Raw genomic sequence first — 20,724 nt, forward strand, 5'->3', positions numbered from 1 at the left:
ATATTTATTTTTCATAAATTATTATTTTATTATTATTTTTAAAAAGGCTTTAACGACGAGAGTTTATCATGTATTATATTTAAATTATCGCAACAATTAACACCGGTCCTCGTCGATTGAAATTTTTTTAAAATGTGCTGACGACATATGGAAGCTTCGAGACGATGCCTGTGACGTAAGTGATGTGATCACGTGGTTCCTTCATGTTCCGCCTTCGCCAATCGCCATATTGGATTATATTTCCTTGGTGGAAGACGCTTGTATTTGAGCTCCTGTTATCTTTGGAAGTATAGTTCGATTGCCCTTGGCACAAACAGGTGTTACCTTGTCCAGAGCGGATTGTTTGAGGATCAGGTAAATGTGAAGTTTGTCGTGCAAATGGAAGTCGAGTTTTTTTTACATTTAATTTCATGTGTCTATGGTAACATGGCTATTTTGGTGCTAGGCCGCAACCTCAATAAATCTGTCGATTAATTTTCTCAAACAAATTGTGAATTTCATCGCTTACCTCACAGGTTAAGTCAAAAGATTCAGTTTCGATTTTTAATAGATGACATTTTATATCGATTTTTTTTTTTTTTAATTCGCCACGTAGCATTATTTAATTATTATTTATTTGTCGAATGCTCCGTGTGCTCTTTCGAACTGGATTAAAAGACGTGGAGTATCATACATATATAATTTCCCCCCCCCCCCCACTTGATGACATTTTGTATGATATGAAGTGACTTGCTCCTGCTCCCATCACTCTACAGATTGAGTGACTTGCTCCTCATCCATGTGAGCTTAACATTCGGCGAAAACAAATTCGATTACAATCGGAAGATTATTTAACAAAGCTACCTGAAGGAGAGCTTTCTTGTCGGTGTGCACCACGTGTGTGGTCACATTCATTTTAATCTATAATGGGAATTTTTATTCCACAAAGGAATATGGTTTTCGGGAGTCATTTTTACCTCGGACATGGTTTTCGGGAGTTTACCTCAGACACGTTGGATCGAAAGATGATAAATTGGAGAAATATGTATATACATATATATATATATATATATATATATATATATATATATATATATATATATATATATATATATATATAATATTGTTGTGGTTGACCAAATTCGCAAACCACCATTCAGGTCCCTTAGGTGAGATATCTCGGTAAGTATATGTGTAGTTAGGCCCAAACCCGTTGTCTAGAGGGAATAAATATCATTCATGCGTGCTGCGACTCTTCAGGATAGCCGTTTTTCTTTTACTATCTTTATTTTGGACCAACCGCCATTATTACCACCACCAACCACGTCTCAACAGTCATCACAACATCAACCACCCACCACAACGCCGCTTCACCACAACAGCCACGACCTTTACCGTCACACCTCGCAACCGTCTCATCGCCACCGTTCTTACGCCGCTTGTGGGTACCGGTATTGGACTCGTGCAGGGCGCGCACCGAACAGCGTGTACAAAACCACGGACTTTCCACAGAAAAACGGATCAAAAACGACTCGCGCCTACTTTTGTTCCGTCCAATCGGTGAGCGAGGGGCGATTTGGCCCCGCCTCCAGGGCGTTGGAGGGCGGTCGCTATATGCAAATTCATGGATCAAAAAGCATTCACGCCCACTTTCTCTCGGGCAAATGGGGAGCGAGGTGAAAGGTCGAAGGCAGGGGGTCAAAGGCGAAGCCACGGGGCTTGTATAAGCGATCGCGTTCGTCAGTTGAGTTCAGTTCGCAGGAGGAAGAGTTCGGAGTTGGAAGCGGAGGAAGAGAGGAGTGCAGTTGGGAGTTCGCGGAGTCGGAGTGAAGAGGATGGAGCTGTGGAGAGGCGGCGGCGGCGAAGGCAGACGAGGGAGTGCTCGCGTCGGTGCCGGGAGCTGCACACCAGAGAGGCCAGCAACGCGACCGAGGTGGAGGAGGAGACGCTCGCCGCGGGACCCGAGACAGGGTTATATCCTCCTTTCCCCGAGCATCAGCAACCCCCTCCTGTTTCCCCCCGCGCTGAGATAGTGCGACAAAGGGGGCCCCCTTCCCACCCCCTGCCGGACACTGTCCGCGAGGCCCGCGGAGTTGAGGCACCACCGCCGCTCCGCGTCTCATCAGACGGGTAGGCCCGACACGGTCTCGGCCCCAGGCCCGCCTTCCCCCTCATCCTGGAGGGTGGTTCTCTTTTCTTTTGCTTTGGGAATGTGTGTTGTCGGCGCCGTCTGTGAAGTATAATTGTATAAGTGTTGCCGAGTGCTCGCGTAGTCGGTATTAGATCTGCATTGTCGCATTTGCTTTTTGTCTTCTTCTTTTCTATGTGCTTTTGGTGGAATTGTATATGTGTGCTTTCCGTTCATCGCGAATAAATGTGCTTTATGTTGAACTGTTTTCCCGCTTCGCTTCGTCATTTCTTTCATTGAATCCCCATCTTGCTTCACGTAAAGGGTTGGTCCTGGGCTAAGACGCCCGATAATTAATCGAACCGTCGAGGCCGACGAATAACACCGCTCGGTTATCCCGATAGTACGGAACGGGTCGCTTAAGTGGCCCGTGTCCGAAGTCGACCTGCGGCGAGGTGCGATCGCCCGGTCTACCCTCCGTGTGGGTACTTTGGTAGGTCGAATTTGGCGAGCAACCCTATCCCACGCGGGGGCCGATTGGCTCGATCGCGGTGAGACCGAAAGGTCCACCCGTGACTGGTTCCCGGAGTTAGTCCGAGAGGGTCACACCTGGATTGTCCGTCCGGTAGGCGACGTGCCGCGATTCGAGTTACGTGGCCGTCAGCACGCCGGCGGGCGCGAATCCGCAACTATATATATATATATATATATATATATATATATATATATATATATATATATATATATATATATATATATATATATATATATATATATATATATATATATATATATATATATATATTTTTTGTTAAATTTCTCTCGTGGTTATTTGTGTTGTCTGAGGTAAATGAACGTTAAATTTGCAATCTCACCTTGCAATCACCAAATTTATGAGTTGGGCTTTACAGAGATGTGTGGATTTAAGGTTTTATAGTCAGTGGTGTGAATATAAAGAGGTAAAATGGCTTCCTTTCTCGAAATGAATAAATCTGCTGGTTTACGATCCTTGTGTGTTAATGGTATTATCCGGAATGTGTTGTATGGTAAAATCCGATCTTCTATTTTTAGGTCGCTTCATGAGGTACCCCTTCCAGCAAATCGTAGTTTTCAATGGTTTAATTACGCCAGACTCGGTGTTGGCGTGGTTTTAATCGATTATGAAAAGCGTCCATTTTGTTTCACACAGAACCCAGCACCACTTCATTGGAGGGAGTGCTTTGTGGTCGTATTTCATTTACCCTGAAGGTAGGCCTTTGTTATTTACATTATAATTATGGTTATAGAAAGTGTCTTGCAAGCTCTTGGGCACAAGCCCCACCTGTTATAAGCTGACATTAATTTTCGTCAGGTGAGCTGATGCGATGGAGCAGTGTCTGTCGGTGAGTGAGTCCGTAAACACTTCAGTCATTATGAAATGGAGCAAACCAACTTCAGGGTTGTGGGGGTGGGGGTGGGGGGGAGTTGGTTGGGTGGGGGGTGGTTGGGTTGCTGGGTGGGGGGTTGGTTGAGGGGGTGTTGTTTTTGTGGGGGGGGGGTTTGGTTGGTTGGTGGGGGAGGCGTTGGTTGGTTGGTGGGTAAGGGTGGGTGGGGGGTTCGACCCCTCCAAAATAGGTATTTCCGCGGTCCTCGGAAACTGCACACACAATTTTGATACAACTTGACAACATTCTTCACCCGTGATGTGACAGCTTATTGTCTGCATCGAAATCTGTGCTCGTTAAGGGAGTGTAGGGGGGAGGGGGGAAGTTCACCCCACCAAAAATAGGTATTTGCTGTGTTCTCCGAAACTACATTTCGAATTTCAATCAAACTTCACGACAAACTTCACGACAAACTTCATCACCCTTGATGTACTAAATATTGTTCATTGCATTATAAAAAATGAAGGATTGGAGGGGGTTTTTGAGTGACTGTTGCTCCTTATCCATGTGAGCTTCAGGACAGATGTTGGTATTTATTTATTTCATTTTATTTTTAAAGTTTTAATTCTAAGAATGAGAAAACTGTGAAGTCACATTCCATTGATATACCGATGCTATTTGTTACGGATGCATGACCAGCACCACGCAAAAATCATTTTGGGGGATATTGTATATTTGTGAAATGTTATACGAAACAAGTAAGCCATGTGAAGCATATTTTCTGTTTTTCTTTGAGCATTTATCAATGAAATGAATGATTTTTACCTCCGCCACAGATGGTTTTTTTTTTTTTTTTCTTTTCCTCCAGCATTGAAAAATCAGGACAAAAAAGATTTATAGCACGCTATCTCAAAATGTGGACAGATTTTGATGAAACTTCGTGGGCATGCTGGATGTGTGACAAGGAAGAATCGATTAATTTTTTTTGTGAAAATCTGAGGCTAATTTTTTATTTAAAAAAAAAGTGATTCCAAACCATTGAGAGATGGGGTCAAAAATGATATAGTACTGGATAACATATTTAAAAAAAAATACAATTGCCCTGATATGTTCTCGTGGATCAAGCATTGCATGGCAGAGGTATGCACCTTCTACTTGTTCATTAATATGGTACGTTATCTCAACTTTGTGCAACCACTTTTTGGAGGAAATGCCAAATGATTGACAAACACTGCATCCTGTTATAAAGATACAACACGCTGGTTGTGATTTATCTGCTTGCTCCACTCTTATCCTCAACACCACCTGCTCATCCCCATCAGCAGTGAATTTAATTTGGTAAACTGATTGATTGTAATAATGGGGTACCAAAATAGCACAGCATTGATGGGCCAAATGGCTTCCACCTGTATCCAAGTTGTGTGAACGTATTGAATAGGTATGACTAAACCCTGGAGCAGAAACACTTTGGGACGTGGAAACTGCTTAATATTTTTGTCCATCTACATATGAGGTGCACATGCTTGATGTGGGCATTTATTGACATCGATGCGGATAATAAAAAAAACAAATAATCCTAATATTTTATTTTTTTTCATTCCATGCTGCCCAGATCGTTTTGCATCTATATGGTCCCATTTTTTTTCTTGGTTTTGTGCAACCAGTTGCTTGCTGGTACAGGCTAAAGTAACGCTTTGGCACAACGTTACAGCATGCAGAAAAGGAATGGCTCTCAATTTCAAAATTTTCACAACTATCCATTACCGTTGTGCTCTTGAATTTTCATTGACACATTGAATATGCACTATTTACTGAATTTCCCTTCTCTTATTTCGGTTAACATATCAGTGTGGCGCTGTGGTTGTAAATTATGTCTACATGTGGTTGTCAACACTCATCGTTGTAATTTAATTTTGTGTGCAAATATTTTTATTTTGATATAGATGCCCAGGCCAAAGTACTGGAAAAAGGGACAGCATGAAAAGGTCATCACTGCTGCACCCACTGAGGCAAATACCCTCATCAACACTGGGAGAGATGTCCTACCCATTGGTGCTGCAATGATTGAAAACGCTGCCCAAAGTTCTGTACAAAATGTTGCACAAAGATGCAATGAAACTCCTCGAAAAATGACTCATAAAATGGCTGCAAATATAGAAGGTTGACAAGTCCCAATTGAAGAGCCTCCCAAAATATTGCTTTTGCCAAATTCAGCTGCCTGCATCCGAGGTATTTTTCATCAAGGTGATGACAAATTTTGAGCAAATAAAGGTAAACAATGTGTTGCCAAAAGCTGTGCTTCGATATTGTTTGACAAAATTAAAAATGCTTCCCCTTGGATAACTACTGATGTAGACTTTGTTCTTGAGACTGGTAATGAATTTTATAGATTGGTGCAAAGGTCTTTAACACATAATAATCCTATGCTTTTGTTATCTGAATTGCCGCATGCTGTACGTTTATTACACACAAACTTTTTCATCACTCTTGGACACTCTCTTGTTGGATTTTTATCCAGTAGCACAGATATTACCGGTGGTTTTTTAATGTCTTTGAACGATGCTTTGACAACAACTCTGACACTGTATAATCACTGCTTCATAACATTTGGAGCTTCAACTTTTGCAGTTATGAAGGAAAATCTGTTTTGTGTTTTTTATTCTCATTCAAGAGGTAGGGATGGAACTCAAGTTCCTAATCGAAGATCTGTACTAATCAAGTACAGAAATGTCTCAGAGGTATACGAACACTGTCTGAAGCGAGCAGCATCCATGAATCTGAGATGTGAGGTAACTCAGTTTGAAGTCACTGGCGTGAATGTCGATGTTATGAATGACCAGAGTGTAACTCGTCAAACAACAGTTGCGTACACTCACATAAGTGACTCAGAGATTGTTCTGTATACCAATCACGCACAGTACCCCTCACATCCACACAGTCCAGAGACTTGCACAAATGCTGTATTCGGCACGAAAGATTGTTCTGTGCTTTCTGAGAGTGCAGATAATCCTCCCCATTTACAGATTTCTTCACCAAGCACAGCTGGATCTGTTATGGCAGGTGTTTCAAAATAAAGGAAAGAGTACCTCTTCACATAGATCAGTATCGAGGACAAGAGACAAAGGAAGAGGTCAGCAAAAGAAGCATACTCAACATGAGCCGAGGCAAATGAGGGCAAAAACGAAAGCTATGACAATAAATGGTGCAGATGAATTAATTTCCAAACAATAGGGGAAGCACTCGGGAGAGTGCAAAACCTCCGTCTCCAATACTGCTGGGTCACTCAAGTGAACCTTATATCTTAGGGCCCTGCCACACCTTGACGTTTTAGGCAGCAATGGCAACGTATAAAAATGTATGTAAAACGCTGGCGTACGCTGAAATTTAGATGTTTTTTTTTTTAAGTTTTTGGCATATTCATAACGTGTTGATCGTTTGCATAACATATTAGTAATGGGCACAGCACGTTTCGTTGTGTTATACATAACTTTTACCAATGAATGCTTAACTTGTGGTCAGCGTTCAAAACCTATGACAACCGAGAGTTTAACTTACCCTTTGCGTGCTATACGTATCACCGGTGAACTCGTGGCGTAGCCAGTTAAGAACTTGCAGGACGCCGATTGAAATCAAAACTGCCTGAGAATTTGAAGTGTCAACATCGCAGTCACACTTTGACGATTTTGCCAGCGTATGCCATTCTATGAAAAATGTGTTTACAACGCTAGGCACATGTCAGATACACTACAGGTAAGTTGTGTATACGTTTGGAGTATGCTGGAAATCATTGAAGTACGCTGGCATATTACCTAGTCAGTTTGGTACATTGTGAAATTTCAAGCATGCTGAAAATTTTAAGACTTACTCGACATAAGGCTCACACGTTTCGCATGCATTGGCATCTGTTCCGAGCATGTTCCGCGATCGTTTAAACACGGCGAACACACATTACTTGTAGTTTACTCACAAGTCAGAGCACGTCAAGTTAATGGCCAACATACTTGAAACCAAATTTCTAATCGATGAGTAATGTGCTTTGAACAAATGAGTAGCGTCAGCTTAGCCTATGTTTAACTTGCTTGGAAACTGAGTAACATGCATTGAAACTATGTATGACTGGCGTGCTATGAACGTAAGAGTAGTGTGCGTTTTCCCTATAAGTGGCATGTTTTGACCCGAAGTAAAACGTGCTTCTAACCTTTGAGTAACATGCTATGAACGATTTGTAACGTATGTAAAGCGCATATTGTCGTATGTAGACGAATTAAATTGACGTCTTCCGGACAACCATAGAACTTACTGAAAGTGTTTCTATCTAACTTCTACCGTGTACTGGCGTATTGGCAGCCTTTAGGGGAATTGGTATATACAAATGGGCTTCACAATAAAAACCCATCATTGTTCCAGACTCGGTGAGTAGATGTGAACGCCGGTAGTATCAATAGTAGCAGTACTATTACTAGTAGTGGTAGTGGTAGTAGCATTGGTAGTAGCTGTATGTCTATATCAGTAGTAGTATGTGAGCGTGATGTGGAGGCTGTGTGGGATGATGGATCCTCATTGCGTCAACGAATAGGAGAATACTTTGCACCATTGTTCGATGTTCTGAAAGGGCTAATTTTTTTTCCTCATTCCGAAGATGAAATATTTATTTGTTTTACTATTGAAGTTATTAAAAAAGACTGACAAATGCATAATGTACTAGTAATGAACACAGAACGCTCTCGATAACTTATAGATTAGTTATACCAACGATTGTTTATCGTGTTTTAGGTGTCCACAGCCTATGCCCAATGATAGTCCAGCGCATGCATAACGTGGGAGCGCATCGTTTACGATTACGTGACGTTTGCTATCCATTGACTGCAACTAAACTATTTTAATAAACGGCTGTCACTCGCCTATTGTTTTTTGACGCTGGTGCAAGGCAATTCAAATCGTTTCCATTGATCGAGTTAACTTGCTGTCACTCGCTTATTGTTTTTGGATGCTGGTGCTCGGCAATTGAAATTGTTTCCATTGAATGAGTTGAATCGCTTCCACTGGCTATTGAAATGATTTCATAATAATCCTTGGACCCACTCTGACTAGCAGCTCATCGAACATCGCTGGAGGCATTCGCAGGAAGTTCATGAAGATGCATGGTCCTCGTTCCGGAGTTCCACCATGAGCTGGTCATATATGCCGTAATGGCGTCGCCTCCCGATCCATGGTCTGACCCAGTTCCTTCTCCTCCATTCACGTCTTCTTCTCCCAGCTCTATTGGCATGCAACTGGTGCAGTGTCAACTCGATGAGGTCATGTTGATGTTCGAGGACAGGTAGGTATTGTCGTCTCAGCCTTGCCGTATCCTCCACCTCTCGGAATGACTTCAACATGTACTCACCACGAAGTTTAAAAAAAGACCGGTTCCTCCTGCGAAGGCCCTTTTTATATACCAAATCGCTGTGAATACGTCATTCCACATCAGCTGTTTGTTCGAAACAAGTTCAGTAAGTTCTGTGGTCGTCCTGAAGACGTCAAATACGTCTCCATACGTATTTGATCGTAGGACATGCTCTACAACTAATTCCCAAGCACGTTACTCGTAGATTATAAATAAGTCACGGGTTCCCTAAACATTACTTTGATGTGTTTCGATGTAAGAGAAACTTTCTAGTCGCGCGTTGCGAGCTGTGAACACCGTTCGTGTAGTGTGCTTATAAAACGTTACCTAGAGTTTATGAATAAGTTTCGGGAACGCAAATGTTACCTCAACGTGTTTCCACATATGAGTAACGTATAAATAACGTGTGTCAATGATCACATAACGTGCCGAAACCTTATGGCCAGCGTAGCGGAACGTGTGAGCCAAACGCCGAGTACGTCGTAAAATTTTAAGCATACGAAAATTTGAGAAAAACCACAAAGTTCAACGATTAAAGCCAGCGTACTATGACTTATGGCAGTGTTTTTCAGCGTGCTCTTTATGTATACAAAACCTACCTCTTACGTATTCGACATGTGCCAGCGTATTCGGCAAATTGTTCATAAATCGGCAAAGGTTGGCTAAATCGTCAAGGTGTGACAGCCCCTTTATTCATTAAATATGATGTCAACAGTGCTGACAGAGTTATAGTTCTTTTCTCCAACATTTTTTTTTTGGGGGGGGGGGGTTGGAAATCACTTAAAACATGTAAAAATGCAAAAAAAAAAAAAAAAAAATCGAAATTTTGTTGAAAAAAATTGCGAATTTTTTTCCTAAATTGTTTGAGGGGGTTGGAAATCACTGAAAATATGTAGAAATGCAAAAAAAAAATTCTTTTTTGGGGGTGGGGATAATTTTTTTTTGGGAGGGGGGGTTGGAAATCACTTAAAACATGTAGAAATACAAAAAAAAATTCTCCAACAATTTTTTTTTTGGGGGGGGGGGGTTGGAAATCACTTAAAACATGTAGCAAAAAATGCAAAAAAATAATTTTATTTCTCTTAATTTTTTTTGGGGGGAACCAAGTCAAAAATTTAATGGCATGATCCTTGGACCATACCTAACCCCCCCCCCCCACCAAGTTTCGTCGAAATCCGTCGGAGTTTTTCCGTAATACTGTTCACAAACAAACAAACAGAAAGGGGTGAAAACAGTAACCTCCATCCATCTTCGAAGATGGCTGAGGTTAATAACGTGTGTCAACGATCACATAACGTGCCGAAACCTTATGGCCAACGTAGCGGAACGTGTGAGCTAAACGCCGAGTACGTCGTAAAATTTTAAGCATACGAAAAGTTGAGAAAAACCACAATGTTGAACAATTAAAGCCAGTGTACTATGACTTGTGGCAGTGTTTTTCAGCGTGCTCTTAATGTATACAAAACCTACCCATAACGTATTCGACGTGTGCCAGCGTATTAGGCAAATGTTTCATAAATCGGCATAGGTTGGCTAAATCGTCAAGGTGTGACAGCCCCTTTTTTTTCATTAAATATGATGTCAACAGTGCTGACAGAGTTATCGTTCTTTTCTCCAACATTTTTTTTTGGATGGGGAGGGGGGTTGGAAATCACTTAAAACATGTAAAAATGCAAATTAAATAGAATCGAAATTTTGTTGAAAAAAAAATTGCAAAAATGTTTTTTTCTCTTACAATTTTTTGGGGGGGTGTTGAAAATCACTTAAAACATGTAGAAATGCAAAAAAAATTTTTTCCTTTTTTTTGGGGGAGGGGTAACAAATTATTTTTTTGTGGGGGTGTTGGAAATCACTTAAAACGCGTAAAAATGCAAAAAAAAAAAAAATTTCTCAATTTTGGGGGGGGGGGGTTGGAAATCACAAAATATGTAGAAATGCAAAAAAAAAAATTCCTCTTTTTTTTGGGGGGGTTGGAAGTCATGTAGAAATGCAAAAAAATTCTCTTTTTGTGGGAGGGTAACAATTTTTTTTGGGGGGGGGGTTGGAAATCACTTAAAACATGTAGAAATGCAAAATAATTTTTTTTTCTCTTTTTTTTTGGGGTGGGGAGGTGGACCAAGTCCAAAATTTAATGGCATGATCCTTGGACCAGACCTCACCCCTCCCCCACCAAGTTTCGTCGAAATCCGTCGGAGTTTTTCTGTAATACTGTTCACAAACAAACAAATAAAACAGAAAGGGGTGAAAACAGTAACCTCCATCCATCTTCGAAGATGTCAGAGGTTAACAAAGGAAAAATCTGATGTGTAGAAAAAGATACAACAAAGATGAAGATTGCAAGCAAAGCAAAAAATTATATGCATTAAAAAAATACAAGAGCAATGAAACTCAGAGAAAAATAGTAAAAAGTCAATGTATTGAAAGGTATCAACAGGATGAAAAACACAGAGCAGCTATGATAGAATAGAGTAAAAATAAGTATGCACAGAATCCTAAACACAGAACAGCTATGGTAGAATGGAGTAAATATCACTATGCCCAGGATTCTAAACATAGAGCAGCTATGATAGAACGGAATAAAAATAAGTATGTACTGAATCCGAAACATAGAGCAGCTATGATGGAACAGAGTAAAAATAAGTATGCACAGCATCCTAAATATAGAGCAGCTGTAAAAGCGAGAAGTGTGCTTGCATACAAAGAAAGTGAGGTGCTTCGAGAGAATTAAAAAAGACAAATTGCTGCTGTAAGTTTAGAGAAAAGGAAAGAGAAAGGTGAGATTTATCGGGTAATACCTGCTTTCAAGGAAATGATAACTCATGGATAAGACCACATCTGTTCAGCCTGCAATGGACTATTTTTTTGAGAATCAAGTTGTTTGTTGGAGGAAAGAATCATCCACACAGAAAGGGTTAGCTGTTAAGGCATTTGCTGAAAAGTGTATTGCAGAGAAACATGTCCACAAATGCTCAGAGAATTGTGGTTTTCCATGTATGTTGCGAAATAGTCCGGCATCAAAACTCTGGATTTGTTTCACATGTCACCGAAGCATCATGTCTGCTGAAGCTGCTGCAAACAATCTATATTTAGAGCCCATTCCTGAGGAATTAGTGTCTCAACTCCCTGGAGGAACATTTGATCGCTTTACATATTCCCTTTGCAAAAATTACTGCACTTCCCAAATGAGGACAACTTGGTGTACATGGACCTGAAGTATGTGTTCCTTCCAACGTGCAGAAAGCTGCAACTGTTTTACCAAGTTGTGGATCAGATGATCAAATGATCAGGGTTCATCTGAAAAGATGTCTTGCTTACAAAGGTTATTACGTGTACCAATGTGTGGACAAACCTCACATAAAAAATGCTCTCAAGTATTTGTTGGGAAATAACAAATGGTATGTGGGAGTTGCTTTCAACAATGAATGGGGAATTTCTTTGCCAATTGTTTTTGGAGGGAACAATCAAGAAATTAGTGATGATGAGAGCATGGACATATCCCACCGACAGACTGATAAAACTGATCACGAAATGCACATGGACAGTTGTCTTCAACCTGTGGACATTGGGAAGGAAATCCTTGATCAACATTTTGATAACATAATGTGTATAGCACCTGCTGAAGGTAATGATCCAGTGAAAATCATAATGGATGAAAGCAATGAAGCAAAATCATTCCCAGTGCTATTTCCAACAGGCAGCCCAACATATCATGATTATCGGGAAGTGAAGATAACTCGGTGCATGTATTTAGAATCACTTATTGTGCACGCAGATGTTAGATTTGCAAGAAACATAGAATACATATTTTTTTGCTCAATATCTCTCTGAAGTGTATCAGGTGTTGAGCAGTGTATCGATTGCTTTCAGGAACAGTCATCACAATGCATTTGATGGGAAAGTTTCCTCTGAAAAACCTGATGGACAAGAACTCTTTGAGGAAAATTCTCAAATGTGATGATTGCTCCAAATTTTTAAAACCCATAAGAGGAACTCCAGCATATTGGGAAACTGCCGACAAAGATTTGCTGGCAATGTTGAGACAACTTGGAAATGCAACATGGTTCTGCTCGTTTTCTGCAGGTGATCTGAGATGACCAGAGATCGTTGAAAATATTTTGAAAGCGGAGGGAGACTCACGAAGTACCAATTGTCTTGATTCCTCTGAAAAATGTGCATTGCTCAGAAGAAACCCAGTAAGAGTCGCAAGAATGTTTGATCATAGATTTCATTGTTTCCTAAAAAAAGGTCATCATGTCACCAGCCAACCCAATTGGTAAGATCAAAGATTATTTCTCCAGAGTGGAATTCCAACAGCATGGTTCTCCTCTCACAAACTGTTTGTTTTGGGTTGAAGATCCTCCCAAACTTGACGAAGCCTCATATGAAGATGTGGTATCTTTCTTTGATCAATGTCACCTGTGAAGTGCCATCTTTAGCTGATGATGCATTCCATGAAGTTGTGAACAGTGTTCAGAAGCAATGTACAAAACACACCAAGAGCTGCAGGAAGAAAGGTACCACATGTCGCTTTAATTTCTCAAGGCCACCGTCGAAACGTATTTTTATTTCTCGTCCTGGAGAAAAGCTGACTAAAAATAACACTACAGAACAGTCACAGAGTGTTACTGAAGTACAAAAACGGGCAATGAAAAAGGAGGATGCAAAAGATGTGTTGCAGAAAATATGGAATGCATTTGCAGATGGTGAACAAAACTTTGAAACAATGGATGAGCTTTTCACAAAGATTGACATAACACAAGTCATTTGAACTCTCAGATGAAAAACTGACAAATAAAGCTGGTGTTGTTTTACATCGAAACACCAAAGATGTTTGGATAAACCAGTACAATTCTGATCTCCTTCACTGCTGGAATGCAAATATGGATATCCAGTATGTTGTAGATGCATATCCATGTATATTCTACATCATTTCCTACATATCAAAGACAGAAAGGGAAATGGGGTTATTGTTGAATCATGCTCAAAAAGAAGCACTGAATGGAAATGAAAATGCAAAACAAGCCATGAAAAAGTTAGGAGGTGTGTCTCTTCACAATAGAAAAGTTAGTGCACAAGAAGCTGTCCACAGAGTGCAACCCAAGTCTGAAAGAATATTACAGAAAAGTGCAGTTTGTTCCCACCGGAGATAATATTGTTAAAATGAGTCTACCCCTTCACATTATGCAGAACAAAAGCAAAGGTGGTGACTTGAATGTTGAGGATATATGGATGACGAGCCTCATCGATAGATACAAGAACAGACCGAATACAACAGAGTTTGAAGATGTTTGCCTCGCCACTTTCTGTTCAGAGTTTTGTACAAATCTCAGATGCGTAATGTTAAAAGTGGAAAACATCAAAGTACAGCGCACGAGCTTCAAAATGGATTGGGTTTCGTGCAGAAACGATCCCGAACAGATCCAGCAGTGATCAGAGATACAAGATTTTCACCCATGAAAGATCCTGAGAAGTCCTATCAGAGTATATTGCAGATTTTTCTCCCTCACCGGTGTAATGGTCAGCTGAAACCTGATGCCTTTGAAACTTATCAAACCTTCTACGAAGATGGAGCTGTGAAATGTGGCAAGCACCCTGTACAATTCGTCAGAGACATCGTTAAAAGGAACAAAACACTGTTTGAAAAGACAGCTGTTGAAATTGATAGAGCAGAAGAGCTGCTTGAAAAGCTTGGTCCACTTGAGGATGCGTGGGCAAATATATGTCCAGAAACCGAAGCAGAAAGGTTGAGCTGTTTAAATGTGCAGAAAGATGCCAACACAGATGCACAAGATGATTCTGATATCCCTGACTTACTTCAACATGAAAAGAGAGACTATAACATTGAAATTCGTTGATGTGTTATATCTTACGATGGAGCTCAAACTCTAATGAAGTCATTGAATGAGAAACAGCGAGAACTATTCTCCAAGGTACGACAGTGGTGTCTGAATAAAAGTAATGGGAATGCACCTGAGCCATTTCATGTGTTTGTTACCGGTGGGGCTGGTACAGGCAAGAGTCACTTGATCAAGCATTGTATTACGAGTCAACCAGAATTCTTCCTCGGGCATTGCCAAATCCTGATGATGTGTCTGTATTACTCACTGCTCCTACTGGTGTTGCAGCATTTAACATCAATGCAGCCACAATACACAGCACATTCTGTATCGCTGTGGATGCCAAATTACCATACCAGCCTCTTGGCGAGGAAAAAAATCAACTCAACTCCCTTTGAGCAAAGTTAAGCAGTTTGCAGATTTTGATCATTGATGAAATTTCCATGGTGGATCACAAGCTTTTAGCATATATTCATGGGAGACTGAGACAGATCAAGCAATGTCAGGATTTTTCTCCATTTGGAAATGTTTCAATCATTGCTGTTGGTGACTTCTATCAGCTCTCACCTGCGAAAGGAATTGCTCTTCATGCAGAAAATGTTGTAAACCTTTGGGCTGATCATTTCCTTCTTGCTGAACTGACAGAGATAATGAGACAAACATTGATCATTTGCAGACATTCTGAATCGCTTGAACACGAAAGAAATCTGAAAACTTGCAATATGAGGATGCACATGCATTATACAAACATGAAACTGGTGAAGAGATTGATGCAATCCACATTTTTGCCACAAATCAACAAGTAGACCAGTATAATGTCGATAAACTTCATTCATCCTGCTGTAACATTGTTTCGAATGATGCAGAAGACTTCTTCAGAGCTGCCAAATCTGGAAAACTGGTAAAAAGAGCAAACCAGTACATCAAAGTGTTCAACACAAATCTAGCAAGAAGAGTCACACTAGCTGTAGATGCACTTGTCATGTTGATAAAGAACATAGATGTATCGGATGGGTTGGTAAATGGTGTCTTTGGTACTGTGCCTCATATATCACAAACAACTGGTGTTTCCTTTCCTTCAGCCATTTATGTTGTATTTGACAATCCAACAGTGGGGGACAAGTTGCGAAAAGAAAAATGCATACCACCATCATTACCAAGTCGTAGCACTCCAATCGGTCCTCACGAAGACAGAGTAACAAACAATGCTGGTGTAAGGCGTCAATTTCCATTGAAACTCAGCGATGCCTGCACGAAACATAAAATTCAAGGAATAACATTAAAAGAAGTTGTCTCGCTTAATAAAATATTCTCTGCTGGGCAAGCCTATGTAGCTTTAATTCGAGTCACAACACGAGACGGACTTATCATCCAGGACTTCAAAAATTCCGCCATTTACTGCAATGAAAAGATCACAGCAGCAATGGACAGCATGTTTCCATTTATCCCCTCACCAGATGTGACTTATCCTGAAGTTGTAACTTCATGTAAGTTAACTCTACACAATGTTCAGGGTCTCAAGTCGCACATCGAAGACTTGAGGTCTGACTGACATTTCCTGGAAGAAATTTCATTTGTCTCACAGAAACATGGCTAACCAGTGATGATCCACAAGGAATGCCAGAGCTGGATGGATTTGTCTTTCATCACAAACCAAGGGGACAATGTCATGATTCATCTGAGGACCTCTTTGCTAACTTGAAACAACAATGTCATGGTGGAGTCGGGTTATACTACACAATGACGACTCGCTGTGAAATTGTGAATCTTCCTGCAACAAACCTGGAATGTCTCGTATTCAAAAATACTGATCGTAATGTTATATTTGCATTGATTTATAGACAATCATCTTACAAAATTGAACTTTTCAGAAAGAACATGATTTTGCTGTTAAATAAACTCCATACTTTCCAAGGTGGCTGCCTTGTGATTGGTGATTTCAAATCCTCTTCTGCAGCCAAGATGATGGCAGAAAAAGGTTTTCTTCAATGTGTGAGAGAATTGACCACAGAAAATGGCACTTTAATTGATCATGTATATGTCAGGGGTGCAGGCAATGTGAAAGTTCATGTTCTTCCAACATATTACAGTTACCACGAAGCTGTCACTATTGAGTTCTGAGTATTGTCTAAAGCTGGCAGTCTGCAACCTTCAGCTGAACAACTTTGGTGCGTTTCCTGATCCTCATCGATCAAACACCCTTCTTTTTCATTATCAATTTTCAGAAACGTATTTAAGTGTTGTGCAATGAGGGGAAAATATGGACTTGTGCTTCAATATCCATTGTGCTCACCCCAGATATGTCCATGCACCTTTCATTCCTCTGCATACCCTGATTTGTCCAAGTCTCCCTGTGTTTTATCCTGAAACACAACTGTTGATGTTTCCCCACTCATGGTCCTTTTGCTCTGTTGTGTCCTGATTTGTTCAGTATTCTCATTCTTCCATGAACCTTTACTTTTGAGACAAAAACTGTCTGTCTCTGTCTTTCTGTTGCCTCTCGTTCTCTGCGTCTGTCTGTCTGTCTCTCATTCTCTCTGTCTCTTTCTACCTGTCTTTCTCAGTTTCTCGACCCCTTGTGGATCGTACAGGTTAAGCCCAGGTGCTCAAATGCTAGAGTGCTTGTAATTTATGTTCTGGCTGGGCTCGCCCCTTAAATTGCTAGAGAACAGCACAGCACGAGGGTATTTGGGATGGCTGTGTGGGTTATTCGGGCACTGTGGGTTGACTATTACTTTGAGTGTGTTCCAAAAACCTCGATAGCTAAACTGGTAGGTACAACCATGTAGGATAGGAAACAAACATGCAGGATAGGTAGCAACAACCATGCAGGCAGGTTTATGGAGAGGAAACGGACAAAGTAGAGTCAGAAAATCATCTATGGCAGCAGGTAGATGAGGCATGGATTAGCGACTGCTAATATACTTGCAGAACAGTATGAAGTGCACTCCACCTGAGGAGGGAGACCAGTTCAAGCGAACACCGTGAGCTACAATAGGTGTCTGACAAAAAGTGTGTGTCTGTCTGTCTCTTTCTATCTATCTTTCTCAGTTTATACACCCCTGAACATGGAACAGTACATTACACTACAACGCATTGCAACGATCCTGACAATTCCTGTTCTGTTCTGATCCTGTTCATTTAAATTGTCGACCTTTTCAATTTGTTTGCCACTTGAAGTCAGCAGTGGGGGAAGGGGTTTTGGGGAGCGCATTCTATGTCCCCCCCCTCCTCTCCCCCCCCCCTCCCTCTCTCCTCTCTCTCCCCCCCCCCTCCCTCTCTCCTCTCTCTCCCCCCCTCCCTCTCTCCTCTCTCTCCCTCCCCTTTCTCCTCTCTCTCTCTCTCTCTCTCTCTCTCTCTCTCTCTCTCTCCCCTCTCTCTCTCCATGAACTGGGCATCGTCTTCAAGAGATCCGTCAAGTCCAAGGTGTGCTTTAAAGCTTCACTTGACAGTTACTCTTTTGTAATTTACTTGGTCAATTCCATTTGGTTAATTTATATTTATTAGTGCATGTCGATCAGGATAATCAATAATTATTTGATTGTTTTTAAATATGCCTAATGTGATTCAAAAGTAGTCAAATGGATACGTCACTTCTGAAAGTGAAATCTTATGACGACACTTCACTTCATCTTTTCATCTTCGTCCATTTTCACACTTTCTGTTGTCTCAACTTAAAAGAGACATCTCTCTCTAAATTTTGATTCCACCCTTTTGATCTATTGAGAACAATATTTCACTTTGTAATGTCTTATTTATTTCTTACGATCTGCTCATGTTATTACAAATAAAAACTGTGGGGTTGAAAATTTGCATGTGCGTATGCAACTATTTGCTTTCTTAATTTTTTTTTTTTTTTTAACCTTTCACTTGCCAGGTTATATTTGAGAAAATAGTTTCTGAAGGAAGTGATGGTAATCCATGTGCAGGTATCATAAGACGGATGTATTAAACTTGATGGCTTGGTGTACTACCTGCACTCCAGTCATATATTGACAGCTACCCAGTTTTTTGTTTTTTTTAGGATCGTTGAGATGACAACATGCTACTGCTGAACCTGTGGCAAAGGCGAACCACCTTATTCACAAGTTCCAGAAGGGAGATTCCCTACTTGGATCGATGGTGGCAGTAAAGTCCATTAAACTCATTGAGTAACTGAACAGTGCCCTACAGGCGACTGCCCTCAATATATTACATAAAGCTGTGACGACTCATTAACTCCTGATTGTTATCCCATTTAAGTGACTGATACTACCTGCACTAATAAATATGGAATTGACCAATTTTTATTCCCCTTTTTGGATTGTTGAGAAATACTGTCCACTGCTGGACACTGGTGAGCAGTTACATAGGATTGGCATTTCAGTAAAGTGCGAACAAGATGTCCCCATAGCTGAAGGCTGCTAGTTCATGATTTAATTTCTGACATTGCCACTAATGGAAATGCAGTGAGTACTGAAAATTGTTACGTGCCAACAGCTTGGAAAATGGACAGAACTTGACACGTTTAAAAAAGCTCCATGACCAAGCATACTTGCATCAGTTGTAAGTGTAGCACTTAGGCTATTACCCATGCATTTTGTTTTTGCAAAATAAAAACAGAACATGCATTTTGGATGTTATTGATGTTTCATTTTGCTTATTCATTGTTTTTTTTTTTCTTTTTTCTTTTCTCTGTTTCCTTTCACAGAAAGGGGAACGGAAATTCAAGTGACAAATCTCTGGTGGCTTTTGCACATGTTCTTGCATCAATGAAATGTCGACCTTCCTTGCAGACAGACCTGTTGATTAAAAAAAATAAAAAAACATCCCTGATTACGGAAACCAGCTCCAATGGTGATGCAAAAAAACCTGGTCAACCATGCATGAATCAAGAAAGATCTGGTTTTCCCACAAACACAATGCATTATTATTATTCCCCCAACCTCCCATATTTTTGAAATGGAATCTCGTAACTGTTCCAGATCCATCTGCCATCACTTCCAGCAATATAAAATAGTAATTGTCTTTCCTCTTATTTTGTCTTTGCTGTTCTGTATGCAACATGTCTAATTTGCATCTTTGTAACCATTCCACAATTCTCGTGTTTGTTTTACTTCATTCAAAACTGTTGAAATTATTTCTGTATTCACTTTAACGTATCAATGTACATTAGATGTATCGCACCATTGAATAAAGCAAAGTATGTGTATTTTGCGTTGTTGTTGATTTGTTTAAATGCAATGACACTTTCAGGTAGTGCATTAAAAAGTCTGTAATGACATCATTGCATGCAAGTAAAATTCCATGTTGATCTGTGAATGCATCATCTCAAGTGTTTGTTTTTCAGCCAATTTAGTCTTGCTTGATGTCAACAAATGTATTTGAATTTATGTATGAACATTTTTATCAGCTCTATTAAGTGTATGAAATGACATGGGTACATGGAGGTGCAGTAAATGTTACACATTTGTCTTGATTATTTTAATGTCTTTCAGTTCTGATAACCTCCAAGAAATGTCCTCTCCTGCCCAAACTAACTTGCACTTCTGTTCTGTGGAATTTGTCCTTTCTTAATGTTTTCATTTTGTCATGCATACAGTTTCAGGCAGTGAATTACCCAATCGAATTCACCAATTTTTATTGGTCATACAGTTTGAATTGACCAATAATTTCAAAAATAAAACAGTCAAGTTACCCACAATAAAGTATTGAGTTTAAGTGTATTAAATTTGCATTTGATATGTCACCATTAAACAATAAGGTTAATGATTTTTGTTTTTAATAATAATGCCCTGTCTCGCATTGTCACAGCATGTAATAAAATTATTTGATGGGGTCTACTCAAGATGTGAGGGACCGGGCGTAGTGGCGTGCGCCTGTAATCTGGCTCCTCGGAGGCTTCTGTTTGAGTATCACTTGAGGATGGGGGCTCTGCGCTGGGCCGCGCTATGAGAGGGTGTAGGGCAGCACGGAATCATGGCGAAACCCAATCCTTATCTCTGTGTTGTAAGAGGTGACCAGGGCTGCATCAGGAAGGGCATCCGGCAT

General features: G+C 40.5%; 1 long non-coding RNA gene across 1 annotated transcript; it reads left to right on the forward strand.

Annotated features, from left to right (window-relative positions):
- Positions 1 to 207: 207 nt before the first annotated feature.
- Positions 208 to 19,885, forward strand: LOC147035761 (uncharacterized). The gene is made up of 3 exons (XR_015049569.1): positions 208 to 354; positions 5,415 to 5,700; positions 19,385 to 19,885. It is a non-coding gene; the product is annotated as an uncharacterized LOC147035761 (long non-coding RNA).
- Positions 19,886 to 20,724: the final 839 nt, after the last annotated feature.

The sequence above is a fragment of the Eptatretus burgeri genome, chromosome 1, assembly GCF_056783735.1.
Source record: "Eptatretus burgeri isolate ZD-2024b chromosome 1, Ebu_testis_v1, whole genome shotgun sequence".
In the NCBI taxonomy this organism is placed as follows: Eukaryota; Metazoa; Chordata; class Myxini; order Myxiniformes; family Myxinidae; genus Eptatretus; species Eptatretus burgeri.